General features: G+C 43.2%; 1 long non-coding RNA gene across 1 annotated transcript in view; it reads left to right on the top strand.

Annotated features, from left to right (window-relative positions):
* LOC123328025 overlaps positions 1-14749 on the top strand; it is a 57488-nt gene extending 42739 nt beyond the window's left edge. Inside the window, exon 6 of the long non-coding RNA XR_006542733.1 lies at positions 14690-14749. This is a non-coding gene — a long non-coding RNA (uncharacterized LOC123328025). The remainder of the gene's footprint in view (positions 1-14689) is intronic.
* The last annotated feature ends 400 nt before the right edge of the window (positions 14750-15149 follow it).

The raw sequence follows: 15149 nt of genomic DNA on the forward strand, positions 1-15149 counted from the left end.
TCAAGGCTGCAGTGAAATGTCGCTGGAACATCAAGTGTGTCATGCCCTCTTCTCCCCCTTTTATCTCCTCCCATCCTCATCACAGTGCAAAAAAAAAAAAACCCAACTCTCTAGGTGGATGCCCCAAAAAGAAGGATCAGGAAGCTCTCTTGGAGCCCCAGGAGTAAGTTAGGGATGTAGCAGCCGTGGGCCAGCTCTGGAGGGCCTCCTGGCTGCAGGAGTGGACAGTGAATGTGGACCTGTGATGGAATCAGTCGTGTGCAGGACTCCTCCTGTTGAAAGGCTCCCATGGTGTGATATTTCTTACTGCAATGTGCCTTGGGTCACATATTGGAATTTTCAAGAGGATCCAAGAAAAACAGAAGGGGAAATAAAGTGTTCCTAGTGGGGATTCTCTCTTGAAGAGAAGAATAGATGTGATTCTCTGGTTTCTAGACAAAATTATTTGGTATGAGGGTATTTTATGGAAGAGCATCTGTCTCCCAGAGCAAAAAGAATGGAAAAGTGTCCTCTAATAAATCTACTGAGCCCCAGTTAACGTGCAGCCAGACTTCATGGGAATCCTGCGCTGAGGATTTCAGTGCACTTAATTACATAAATACCAAGACATGTAGTCTCCCCCCCAGACTGAAAGGTCTCTGGAACAATTAGGAGATTGTGGCCCCCTTGCCCCCTTGTCATGCACATTCATGTCACAGACCTCAGAGGAGGACTTGGGGTGCTTTGATGCCCAATGTGCTCAATTTGGTTTCAGAGATTTCTAATTCCTTGCACCTAAGCACATGTCCTCAACAAACAAATAGCACTGGGACAGAATTCTCGAGCATTGGAGACTTAATTACCTCCACTCAGTGGTCTTCCCGCTGTTGAGAGCATCCCGGCTACTTGGCAGCATTAACATTCCTGGAATTGTATTTGGCCAGCCTTTGTGAAGGAGTTGAATACTGCCTCATTAGCTCAGGCTCGTGGGGCTTTTGTGTCTCTGACAACAGTTTAATTATGGACATTGTTTACTGGTCAGTATTACATTGACAGACTAGAGGGCTAATCTGAAGATTAACACAATAGCTTGTTTTCATTTTATTCCTTCAGCCAGTGCTTGTAAGAGTTACACAAATCTGTTTTTGTAGCCCTTGTTTTCCATAATAAGATTGGGGGACATAGTCTGAAGCATTTAAGGGTTTTGACATCTTTCTTCTTTAGTTCAATTTAGCCTGGAAGGATCCAAAGAAAGAAATGATAGCTAATGGAAATACTAAGGTTAGACAACTAAAACATCTGAGGGACAGGCTAGTTAAGACAATTGAATTTAAGAAACTTTGTCTTGAGACTTTTTTAGTTCCCATAAAAACCTCTTCTCAGAAGTCAATGATTATTTGAGATTCTTAGGGGTAAATGTGACGGAAATTTGAAGAACAGTATTAAAAATTCCCCTGTATGCATGTCTGCATGCATTACATTTGTAATAGAAGGTTTGGCATGCTTCTGCTTAGCACTTTGAGAACTGTGAGCACAAAGCATTGTAAAAATACTCTTCATTGAGGAGGAAAAAAAATGGGTCATTCTCAGACTCTGGAACTTGAGGACTGATTCTGAGATACGTGTATGAACGTGTTTCTGTGATTAGGAGTTTTGACAGATTAAGGAAATAACCTTGAACATTGAAAGACTTAACTCTCCTTAATCTCTCAAATAATGAAGCAGTGTAGCAGTTGGAAAATTGAACTTTGCAAAATCATATTTGTCCTCAGAACAGAAGGTGAGGTTGGAGCGTGGAAGATGGCAGAGAGTGCAGCTGGATCTTGGAGCCAGATCTGGGATTGCCCTATCACATTAGCTGGATGGCAGGCTTCCGGAGGGGAGGAAAAAGCCAAGAAGAAGCAGATGGATTTCACCTCATAGGTGTTAGAAGAACCTGGGTCCCGAGTTCCCCAGGAATAGGCTTGAGTTTCAAAAAAGCCTTGGAGACAGGGATTCCCAGCTCCACTTACTGAAACAGAAAGAGGTGTGAGAATCCCTCCATTCCTCACTACCATAAGTGACCAGGCAGGTTCCACCTTGTGCTGGAGACCCCGAATATTTGCTTGACTGGGCAAAGAGTGAGAAAGCTGGCACCCTGGGAATCACACCAGCTGGTTGATGAGGGTTGTTTGCTGTGGTGTGCTTTGTTTTCATGTTTTTCAACAGACTTAGTAACCACCAAATCTGCTGGTGCCTTGAGCTTGAACTTTCTAACCTCCAGAACTGTGAAAATAAATATATGTGTTTATAAGTTCCCCAGTTTATGGTATTTGGTTACAGCAGCCCAAACAGACTAAGCTAAGGCCCATGGAAGCCTTTCTGCCTCCTGTTAATAGAGATATTAGAACTGTTCCACTTTCTCAGGTTTCTGGAGTATTTTGAGAGGAGGAAGAGAATATTAGGGTGATTCCCTGGTGGCTCGGACAGTAAAGAATCTGCCTGCAATGTGAGAGACCTGGGTTTGATCCCTGGGTTTGATCCCTGGAGAAGGGAATGGCTACCCACTCCAGTATTCTTGCCTGGGAAATCCCATGGACAGAGGAGCCTGGTGTGCTACAGTCCATAGCGTTGCAAAGAGTTGGACACAACTGAGTGACTAACGCTTCATTTCACTGTAAAGGAAACACCTGTGCAGACATTTTGAGCAATGTTATTATATGTCACCTCTATTCAGCCACTTAAAAGAGCAAAGATGATAATTTTAACTTCATCTCCTTTTAACTCGCCATCCAGAGTTGATAGGCCATAGGCAGGGACCTAGAGTAAGGAGGGGAAAAGAAAAGGGTGTGATTGGTCCCCACCTTTGAATCCATGAGCACTGGCCCCGAAGAGCAGCCACCCAGGCCTTGCCCCACCATCTCCTCCAGCAGTGTTTGTTCCACTTTGAATAACGAGTCTCAGAATCCCTTATTTGATTCAGCCAATCCACATGGTGTGATTCATCTTCTAAGAAGAATAAATCAACATTTTCAAGCCTGCTTGGATTTACTGTAAGCAGCCTCTCTCCACTAAACATGGCCTGCAATGTGATCTGGCCCAGGGCTGGGATGGTGGCTCTGTTTTGGAGACCCATTTGCCTTTAAAATAACATGGCTGGGAGGAAATGCACCTCGTGGTTGGCCTTGGGCATGTTTTTTTAGGAACTTGAAAGAACTTCTCTCTGAGTCACCTTAGCTGCTCCTCTGAGTCACTTCTGAGACTCAGCATGAGAAGGAGGACTGAGAAGTGGGTGGTGGAAAGGCCAGGACATACTGCAGCGGCCATGACCTGCCTCATGCTGCTCTGTTGGCCTCGACCTGGTGATGTGGGTTTAGGTCTTCTCCTCTGGCCTCCAGGAAACTCCAGAAGACACTCACTTTTTACCAGGAGACAGTAGACAGACTTCCCACCAGTGCAATCTTGTTAGGTGTGTGAAGTGCATGTGGCCCTGTAGCTTTTCCAAGGCCACCAGGCCTGAGCCTTGGTCTTTGAGGCTGGTCTCAGGTGGAAGGGCCTTTACCTGAGCACCTGTGTCCCCTGTCATTAGCACAAGGGGGCTGCCTGCATCCTCGGCTTGTCTGTGAGGTATACATGGATTTGGGACTCCTGGAATCCAAGTGGAACCGGTGCCCCATCCCTCTTCACTTTTGGTTGGTGAACTGCAAGCCCCCACAGACCTTAACCTCTACTTGACAACTGCTCTGGCATGTTTCAAAGGTATCACCTAGCTGGTGAGATTTCTTAATAGAAATGTGTGTTTATAGCTTTGTGGTCCCCTGGGATAAGAATGGGTACATTCTGAGTTTCATTTTACTACTGACTAGTTTGGTGAACTTGGGCAAATTAACTGATCCTTTCTAAAATTCAGTTTCCCCAACTGCATAATGGAGTCGTAATTGTGGTAACTAGGACTCGCTTCACTTGTTGACAGTACCACCCTCATTTCATAGGGCTATTGCGAGGATTAAATGAAACAGATTTCTGTAAAGTATTGATACTTGTCGTGGTACCTAAAGCCCATTGAGTGTTCAGTAAATACTACTATTGTTATGTCTTCTATGGAAATGGGAGCTAAGAATATGTACTTTTAAGCAGCCTGGGGTGTGAGTTATTGAAAATCCTCATAGCTGCTGTGGGTGTCTGAGCCTCTAAAACAGGACCTGGCTTCAAGTCCTCCTGGCAGGTCTCTTACACTGACCTCATGCTGGTCTGAGCAGGAAGTTAGTTGCTGGCAAAAGAAAGAGCTTGTCTCCTAGAGGCACATGGGTATCCCTGAAGGGAGATTCCAAATTCACCAGCCAGCCTTCAGCCAGCTTGCTAGACCCAGGCTGCAGCAGTATTTTGACTTCTTAAACTATTTGGATCACAGCTACCTCCTGAATCCTTGGACAAATTAAAAGCAGTGTATACAAGGAACTCTTTGGCCTATGTTCCCAAGCTGAGCCAAATTCAGAGTTGAAGGTTAGACTTGAAATAGCAAACAGAAGGAAGGCAGACAGGCACTCACACCTGGCTGCTAGGAATGAACAAAACAGATGCCCGGAAAGTCAGGAAGAATTCGTATGTGAGTGTAGAACTGTATGGATTTACCATTTTGACTCCAGCAGCTCCTAAAAGACTTTCAAAGTGAGGGAGTGCCCCCTTAGGAGTGCTGGAGCAGCCGGGCACCTGCGTGGGAAGCCACACCCGGGCATTCCCGGGAGGACTCTGATTTATGGAGAGAAGGGTTCTGAGTTCAGCAGCATTTTTGTGGCTGGGATCAAAAGGGCTTTCTCACTGACCACAGATCACATCCCAGGAATCCTCCCTAGACAGAACATTCCTAAGAATGAATGTGGCCTTGGCCACAGCCCATGGTGTGAAGTGAGTCTTGGAGGGCATATTTCTGGGAAGATGGCATTTTCAATTTCCTAAAACAAAAGTTTTGTGTACCCCCAAACAAGAGCCCTGAAGATTTGGGAAAAATTATAATCTTCATTTCTGACCTAAGGGCAACCTGTTTGGTGGAAATTGAGCGAAACTGAATTTTTATCATGACCAATTATGTCACTTTTGGGGGATGAGTTTATTCATCTGTGAAATGGGAATGTTGGATTAGAATCAGAGGGACTGTTCTTAGGCAATTTGCTTCAGTTCTCACCACTCCCTATTGCCTCATATGTGACTTGCTGTTCTCATAGTACCTCCTCGATCCCATTAGGAATTTGAATTTACAATCTTGGGACTAGAAAGTCTCTAAACCCCACCTCAGCTCCCTAGCTATAAAATTCTTGAAAATCAGAGTTGTGCATAGATTTTAGAATATTGGATTCTATAGGCAGGATGCTCATGTGTCTTCTGGATCAAGGTATTTGGAGCAGTAGGAGCAGGAGGAGACAATGGACACAGTTAGAGCTGGACATGGGATACCTGCTGATGGACAGAATTGCCTGTCTGGCAATTTCAAAGCAGAGAGGAACATCGGTGCCAAGTGGGAAAACGTGTATGCAGGGTTGACACACCAGGATATTTCACTGTTTGCTTTTACAGAATATTCTCAAGAGTTGGCTTACTTACTTGTTCCAGGGCGACTTGTCCCTGAAAGGGTCAGCAAAGTTGTGCTTTCTCTTCTGACAGGGTGTGTAAGCCTGGCAGAGAGAAGAAAGGGGTGAGGAATGCTGCTCTTCTTTCTGCCGGCCAACACCATTTATGTAATTCTCAGTGGCATATGTCTGTAATGAGAAATACGAAACTGTGCTCCATATAATTGGAGCTCCAAATTCCCCTTTGGAAGTTGCAAGATTGTAACCAAAACGAGCTGGTGTATGGCAGAGAGGCTGCACAGCTCTCCCTTTGTTTTTATTCCATTCTTGACAAAGTCATAGCCAAGAAGTTTGTTTGATGAAGAAATAATTGTATTTATAAGTATATAGAGATAGCACCAGTCATATTGAAAGAACTGCCAACACAGAGGCTAATATTTATGCCCATTTTGTGGGTTCTGTATCTTGCACAATAGCTTGAAATTCTATTTAGATTAAGGATCCTATACAGAAGAGCAAAGCTGATGCTTTGTTTAATTAGAGATTTCTTTCCTGTCCTTCCTACTACACTGAGCATTTGATAATTATGTGGTGCTGATAACTTGGTTTTCTCTCCAAGGATGGGGCCAAGAGGAGAGGTCTGGGGGCAAGGACTGGGAGGGTGGGGAAGAGTATTGTAGAGTAATGAGAATATGATATGATATATGGCTCCTACCTCACAATATTGGATCCAAAACCCAAGAAAAATAACACTCAATATACCAACCCAGCAACTGAGGGATAGGAATTCTGTCATAGTCTAGGAACACTGGAAAAAAGAATAAGTGTGTCTCTACAGTTAACCTTTAATTATTTGAATTTATACATTTGTCTTACAGCCTTCTTTCTGCAAAGAGAACTCACTGAATCAAGGAAGGTGGGCTCTCCGTTTGAAAAGTGGGCTCTGATAAATACCAAAACAAAGCTACAAGGTCCCTTAGAGACTCTAGCAAGCCAGTGTATTAGAAAAGACTGTTTCACAGTAGGCAGCCCACAATACAGCTAAGTGTCTATACTATTCCTGGTGCTTAGAGAGATTATATAAGGAGGGAAATTTTCCTTTTCTAATGAAAAGTTCAAAAAAATTAAATGATTATATGAACTTATACGGATTTAGATAAATTAGTCACTTGTCTACTTCTGTGTATAGCTTATTAATGTAGTTTTACATATATATTCAAAATAACATATCATATAAAATGTTTTAAATTAGAAACATTGCATTTTTCACTCTCTCAGTTTATGAACTGAATTTATTAAAGATTTTCACTTGGATATGTGACATCCAGGCCTTTTTTCTACATCCTCGAACACCAATTGACATAGCACCTCGAAAGAGGTAATCCTCACCTCTTTCAGACACATTGTGTTTGAATCTGTAACCAAAGCCACAGTTATCCATTTACATAACATTAGGGAGTTATTTTGTTTTTCATTCGTTTTTACTGGTATAGCTGTGATCACCACAAGGTAACCTTTACTCTGTGACTTTTAAAAGTGTCTTTTTTCAAAGTTCCTTTCCAATGACATATATTTGCAATTAATCTGGGCTAAATTTCTTTGTCTTTTTAATTTTTATTTATATTTATTAAAAATTTTTTTCCCAGGCCTTGTGGCATGTGGGATCTTAGTTCACTGACCAGGGATTGAACCCATGCCCCTTGAACTGGAAGTGCCAGAGTCTTAACCGCTGGCCCACCAGGCAAGTCCCTCTTAGTCTTCTTTTAAAAAAAACAGCTTTATCAGTTGACCTCCATAAATATCCCAGATTAGTTCTGATTGTATTCTATTAATCTGTTTAGTTTTTTGATTAAATACAGTGATTTAGAGCATGCTCTATAATGTAAATATCCCCTCCTCCTACACACGCATGGCCTCCCCCCATTAGCAACATCCCTACCAGTGTGATGCATTTGTTACAACTGATAAGTCTCTGTAGACATGTCATAATCACCCAGACTCTGTAGTTTTATGATATGGCTCATTGTTGGTGTTTCACATTCTATGAGCTTGACAAATGTATAATAACACCTATCATTATGGTATCATAAAATATTTTTTCACTGCTCTAAAAATCCTCTATGCTCCACCAGTTCATTTCTCCCTATCAATTCCTGGAAACCACTGATTGTTTTATTGTCTCCTTAATTTTGCCTTTTTCTAGAATGTCACATAGTTGGAATCATATAGTACATAGACTTTTCAGATCTGTACGTTCCTCTGGGGCATTTGAGATGCCAAGGTAATATGTTCATGAGGTCTATGGAGCCATCCAAGAGAGACCTGGACTCCATCCTGACAAGGCCCCATTACTCATGAGAAGGCAGTGGCAAAGGCAATAAGTGAGGGAGAGCTCCTGGTGTTCTGTGGGGTGATGTTGCTCAAATTATCTATTACTTCTTGAACCACTCCCCACTCCCCAATCCTAGTCTCAAGAAAATTGATACCAAATTCCTGGAGAAAGGGAATTTTGGAAACATTATTGAAGTGCATAGCAGCACTTTTTTGTGTGTGACTTGAAGAAAAATTTTAAACCTTGTGGGAGGTGAGCCCTTTCCCTAGCATGGCACAGCCACCAGCCATGGCAGAAGAATGACCTGAGTTCCACCACCCTGGGTTGACTTCATCAGGCAGGGAGTAGTAGGAGCACACCTTCAGCCTGGAAGGATTAATCTCCCCAGGCAGCCCTGTGGAGAGCACAGGGTGACAAAAAGGAGGGTGGATTCCAGGAGACAGCCAAGCCTAAAATAGTAGACAAGGAGTCCTGGTGAGACATCAAGAAGATCCTTATACCAGTGCTATGTATGTTTCTTCAGGTAACCCTGAAACGGGCGTATCTATGGCAGAAGTCTCCAAATCTATGGCCAAGAAACCTTGGTAAACTTTGAAAGAAGTGCCAGTTACTGAACAGCATCCCGTGGAGAGTCAAAATCAGTAGAGATGTCCTGAATCAATTTTTAACAAGCTCCCCAAGTGATTTTAACAGGCATCTGGATTGAGGGACCACTAATGTGGGGAAGCACAGATTTTGTTTTGAAAGTATTTCTTTTTAGGAAAAAAAAATTTATTTTTGGCTGAGCTGGGTCTTCACTGTTGTGTTTGGCCTTTCTCTGGTTGCAGGGAGCAGGGGCTATTCATTGTTGCGGCGCGTGGTCTTCTCATTTTCTCGCTGTGGTGGCCTCTCTTGCTGCAGAACGCGGGCTCTAGTGTGCATGGGCCTCAGTAGTTGCAGCACCTGGGCTCTAGAGCTTGGGCTCAGCAGTTGTGCTGCATGAGCCTTGTTGCTCCTTGGCATGTGGAATCTTCCTGGACTAGGTATCAAACCCATGGCCCCTGCCTTGGCAAGTGGATTCTTAACCACTGGACCACCAGGGAAGCCCCTGAAAATATTTCTTGAATTTAGTACTCTGTTGTGAAACAAACTTTGAGAAATGAGAATACACTCTCCTAAACTCATAACGCTGCTTATTAAATGCAGAAGTCATCTTAAAAACAATTATACAATTGCACAGGCTAGTGAGTGGTTTGGGCTTCCCAGGTAGCACTGGTGGTAAAGAATCTGCCTGCCAATGCAGGAGACACAGGAGACAGAGGTTCAATCCCTGGGTTGGGAAGATCCCCTGGAGGAGGGCACAGCAACCCACTCCAGTATTCTTGCCTGGAGAATCCCAGGACACAGGAGCCTGGCGGGCTATAGTCCACAGAGTGACAAAGAGTTGGACATGACTGAAGTGACTTCACATGCACACACAGTGAGTGGTTGAGAGTCTCTTTTCTTTTTTTTATTCATTTGTCTGCAGACCTGATCTCCCCTGCTTTCCTCCACTCCCATCCCTTTCCTAATTTGTCCTTGTTTGAGGACTTTTCCCCATGTGAGACCACCCAAGCTGGGATCCTGCACTGATGTGTGCAGAATCTCTGCATGTTTGAATCCTTTCTGCTACATCCTCAGAAATAAAACGATTTCCAATTTGTGATTTTTATTTTCTACTCTGCTTGGATTATCTACCCTTTGATACTTAACATATAATCTTACTCCTCACTTCTGAGTCATTGAGCTAGAAGTTCACCAGGGGGCATTTTTCTGTTTTGAATGATAACATTCATGACACCAGAGAGCTGAACTCTATCCTCAGAGGTCAACTTCATGCCTGTCTTTACCAGGCAAATCCATCTCAAAGTAGATTCTCACTAAGCAGGAACACACCTCGTTCCTTTTTAGATGTTGTCACGTGCTATGGGCAGGTGGTATTTGTTCCGTGTCATTTTGCAGAAGTTTGGGGTAAGGTACTTGTGCCTCAGTTTCTCCATCTGTAAAACAGGCAGTAGTGTACACAATGTAAACTTTTTGCGAAGATTTTTGTTGATGCAAGTGTGGCCAGTTCAAGTGTAACTAACCCCAAATGTGTTCATCATTTTAAAATGAAAATCTGCAAAGAACAATGTGATAGGAACTGCATTTTCAATGAGCGGCTTGAAGTCACAGTTCATAAAATAGTTCTGCACCACTGGGTTGTTTTCTGCAGACTTTGTAAACTGAAGGGATGGAATGCTCTCTGCTGTGTAAATTCTGCATCTGCTATTTCTTACAACTGCTTTCCCTAGGGCATAAGTGACCGAAGCAACAGAGTTAGTAGAGAAAACAGGTGTGCCTGTTCAAAGGAGGAAAGTAAGTGTATTTATGAAAATGATCTCCCCAGCACCCCAGCCTCCCTCCAGGAGAGATTCACAATCCAGGTGTCCCCTTGGGCAGAGCTGGCTCCTTGCATGGATTTTCCAACTTGTAGCTTGGCAAGTTCAGGATGGAAGACTGACCCCTGCCTGCTTATTTTCTGTGGTCCTGCAAAGTTCCTTTAGTTTTAGCTCATTGAGATTTTTCCAGAGTAAGATAACCACTTGCCTGGGTACATGCTTTCAAAATTGGAATCCTAGAACTTCACTGGTAAGTAAGGCAAATTGGGAAAATTGTGTTTTCATTTCATTTAGAAGCTATTTAAGATCCTAGGGCTATAGAGGATGGTGTGTGTGTGTGTGCATATGTGTGTGTGTGTGTGTGTGTGTGTGTGTGCATGCATGCTCAATCGTGTCCGACTCTTTGTGACCCCGTAGATGGTAGCCCGTCAGGCTCCTCTGTCCATGGGATTTCCCAGACAAGAATACTGGAGTGGGTTGCCATTTACTTCTCCAGGGGAATCTTCCCCACCCAGGGATCAAAACTGTATCTCTTGGGTTTCCTGCATTGGCAGGCAATTCTTTACCACTGAGCCACCTGGGAAGCCCATGCTGCTGCTGCTGCTGCTAAGTCACTTCTGTCGTGTCTGACTCTGTGCGACCCCATAGACAGCAGCCCACCAGGCTCCCCCATCCCTGGGATTCTCCAGGCAAGAACACTGGAGTGGGTTGCCATTTCCTTTTCCAACACATGAAAGTGAAAAGTGAAAGTCAAGTCGCTCAGTAGTGTCCTACTCTTCGTGACCCCATTGCAGCCTACCAGGCTCCTCCGCCCATGGGGTTTTCCAGGCAAGAGTACTGGAGTGGGGTGCCATTGCCTTCTCCGTGGGAAGCCCATAGAGGATGGCAAATCAGAGCAAAAGCATAAAAGGTCTAAATGTTTAATAATAAAAGAGCATAACACAGCCTCACAGGGATGCCCAGGAGATGGTGGAAGGTCACAGGACCTTAGTAAGTACAATAGGGCCTGGGTTCTGTCTGGTTTTAACATTTGCAGGATGGAAACTGAATTTTGTCAGTATCTAGGAACTCGTAGAGACTATCTCATTCTCACAAAACTTGGAAGAGATTGCACAAACCAAAGTAATGATGGTTTGACTTACACTGAGAAATTGCCTGTCAAATTGACTGGATGCTCTTATTGGCTGGAATATTTATATTAATCTACAACAAGAAATATAGCTACCAATTGTACCAGGCATTTATACCAGCTTGCCTAGCACTTTTCTCTGTAGGATGGCTACAAAGGAAATTAAAATATAATCAGAAGACTGTATGTTGAACATGGAGAGTGACCTTGTCAATATTCATATTGAGTGCATCAAGCCACATAACCTGGTGTGTACCACCTATAGGTATCAGATATGCCAGGCAAACTGGATGTGTGAACCAGAGGATCAGAACCTCTTCTTCCCGGAGTGGTGCTAGAAGTTTCCTGTCACATTTGAATTAACTCATTTTTTTTTCTGCATTCTGATGACAAACACCTTTCCTCACCCAGTGTTTCTCAAATGTGTCTGTGATTCACTGGTCCTACCAGATTCTTGGAGAAAAAAAGGACTCTGACAAATTCAACACTGCCTATCATATCCTCATTTGTGAGTTCATTACGCTCATTAACACATTAAAAGTTCTGAGCAAACCTGTTTAACTTTGTTTACCCCCACGTTTTCCAAACTTGCTTGACCTAGAACTCATTCTTGCGACCCCATGGACTGTAGCCCACCAGGCTCCTCCATCCATGGAATTTTCTAGGCAACAGTACTGGAGTGGGTTGCCATTTCCTTTTCCAGGGGATCTTCCCAACCCAGGGATCGAACCTGGGTCTCCCGCATGGCGGGCAGACACTTTACCTATAAAATATCTACTAGCATCCTAAGGAACTACGTGTTCCAGGGAGTGCGTGTACTCAGCTGTTCACTCATGTTCAACTCTGTGTGACCTTATGGACTTGTAGGCCGCCAGACTTCTTTGTTCATGGGGTTCTCCAGGCAAGAGTACCAGAGTGGGTTGCCATTTCGTCCTCCAGGGTATCTTCTCAACCCAGAAATCAAACCCCCGTCTCTTGCATCTCCTGCATTGGCAGGTGGATTCTTTGCCACTGAACTATTTGGGAAGCCCATTCCAGGGCATACTCTTAGGGAAATGCACATATAGCCATGAGTGCCACCAGTTGGTCAATAGTCAAGCTCTTTTTCTCTTGCATTTTGCCTGGATAACACTCAGTTTTGTGGCTGCCTGACTGTTGTCTCTAGATTCTGCCTGGAATGATAGAAGACAAAAGAGACGATAGGAAGCAGGGTAAACCTAAAGAAAGGTAAGATGGACCTAGGGTGACATTAAGTTCAGGAGGCTAGAATGGCTAGCTTGTAAATTTCCTTCTGGTCCTAAATATTTAGGGGCTGTAAAGATTCTGGGGAAAGAACATTCCCTTTATCAGAATTCTATACTTTTTCTTTCTCTATCAAATGGAGAAAAAAACAACTTTGCTTTATAGGAAAGAGAAGATTTTCTGAGAACCTACATGAGTCATTCTTATTTGTAATGGCTTTTAAGCCTTAGCAGGTGGAGTAGTGTTAAAAGGCCAGGCTCAACATGAGAAAACCTGGGTGCAAATCCCAATGCTACTCAGGTGTTACTTAGAAAGTGACTTTAGATTCATCTTTGTCAGTTTAAATGGAGATAACAACGTTGGTTCATAATGTCACTGTAAGGATTAAATAATGGTTGGATAATACCCAACAGTGCTAAGCACTGTGCTAAGTCTTGTACATGCTTGTTTCTTTTCAATCATCCTAAACAATTCTATGTGGTAAGTACAGCAGAAGCAGAAACTAAGATGTAAGGTAGTAAAAACTCCACTCAAGGACACACAGCTGGTAATGGTTGAGTGGCATTTTAATCCGAAAGTCCATTTTCTTTGTTATAGTGCTACATGGAGAAGCCTAGAGTCTAACACACAAGCGTTTAATCCATGTTTTAAAATATAATTGGTTTTCTTTTTATTTAACATAATTAGTCCACAGCCAAATGGCTGGACTGATTCATGTTAAGTATGAGATTATAGAAAAAGGCAGAGAAAATGATCCTCTAGGGAAGAAAAACCTTGTCAGATAAACCTGATATATTGGTAATGTAAAATTTTTATTAGATTATATTTAGGAAGGTCTGCTTGGTACTTGGAAGTCCCTGCATTCAGCGATCTTTGTTGTCTATGTATTATTATACTGGACTGAATGCTCCATGGCAGGCTGTCTTATTTTACAGTGAACTTTGTGGTCACCTAACCTTTTGGTGATTTCCCACAACATGACACCTAACTTTCCAAGACAGAAGCCAGAAAACAGATCTGTCAGATTCCTTTGTGACCAGGGGGCAGACCTGTGATCTGGGCTTTGTGATGCAGTCCATGCAAGGTGGATTCGGAAGTGAGTCATAGAAGGAGACAGCTGCATGGAAGGGAGCCAGTCTTCTGCTAAGGCTGACGATGGAGATCTTGGGGAGGTGACGGTGGCAGAGTTCTGGTCTTCAGTCCCAAGGATGGCAGTTACTGACAGGGGCAGAGATGTTTCTCTTACTGAAGTCCCTATTCTGCGTGTTCTTGCTGGCTGTGTGGCTTCAGGATTTGGATCTCTGACCTTTCTGAGCTGCTGCAACTGAAGCTAAGTTGCTTCAGTTGTCTCCAACTCTGTGTGACCCCATAGACGGCAGCCCACCAGGCTCCCCCGTCCCTGGGATTCTCCAGGCAAGAATACTGGAGTGGGTTGCCAGTGCCTTCTCCGTTTCTGAGCTACCCAAAACCTAATCCAATTCTTTTTCCATTTAAACTTTCCACAGTGGATTCTGCTGTTTGATACCATAAATCATCACTGATACCCTGTTTAATTGTAATACCTGACACTCTACCAGGCATACAGTAGACACTCAATGAATGCTTAATGAATGCATAATTGGAGGGTAATTATGATACTGGTGACATATGTATAAATCTTGCTATAGTATATTATTACTTTTTTACCTTTCAACTTGATCCCTTGGAAACTTTGGCTAGGGACTTGGTATGCGACATTTTTGTTTCTGGCAGTGACCTTGTAGGAGCATTATAAATATTAAGTCACTACTTTACTTGATTCTGAGGGTTTGTTACTGAAGGTTTGTAGATATGTTTATACCAGGTTTCCCTCCGTTATAATTATGTGAACAAGTTATCCTCATTTCTACTTTTAAGAAGGAAACTTGGAATGTATGAGGTCTGGAGTTAAGTTAAAGCTGACATTTTTCTAGTGAATACTCTACCTGCAAATCGCTTCGTCCTTTGAGAGATGTTTAACTATGAACCTCCAAGAGTTCCAGAATAGTTTTTTAATCTGTTATTTTTGTTTTGTATTTTCAAATAGCCCTGGGATTTCTTTGGAAGGAATGATGCTGAAGCTGAAACTCCAGTACTTTGGCCACCTCATGCGAAGAATTGACTCGTTGGCAAAGACTCTGATGCTGGGAGGGATTGGGGGCTAGAGGAGAAGGGGACGACAGAGGATGAGATGGCTGGATGGCATCACTGACTCAATGGACGTGAGTCTCAGTGAACTCCGGGAGTTGGTGATGCACAGGGAGGCCTGGCGTGCTGCGATTCATGGGGTCGCAAAGAGTTGGACACGACTGAGCGACTGATCTGATCTGATAAGGGCTTATTCAGAAATTGGTCCAATTTAGTATTGTTTTGTGGTAGTTCAGGGATAGCAGATCCTTGCTTGCCACCTATAATTTAGACCCTAAGAACCCCCAAATAATGAAGTTTTGCAGCAGCAGCATGCCCAAGTAACATATAAGATTTATCCTAGAAGCTATATAATGTGG

This window comes from Bubalus bubalis, chromosome 11, assembly GCF_019923935.1.
Source record: "Bubalus bubalis isolate 160015118507 breed Murrah chromosome 11, NDDB_SH_1, whole genome shotgun sequence".
In the NCBI taxonomy this organism is placed as follows: Eukaryota; Metazoa; Chordata; class Mammalia; order Artiodactyla; family Bovidae; genus Bubalus; species Bubalus bubalis.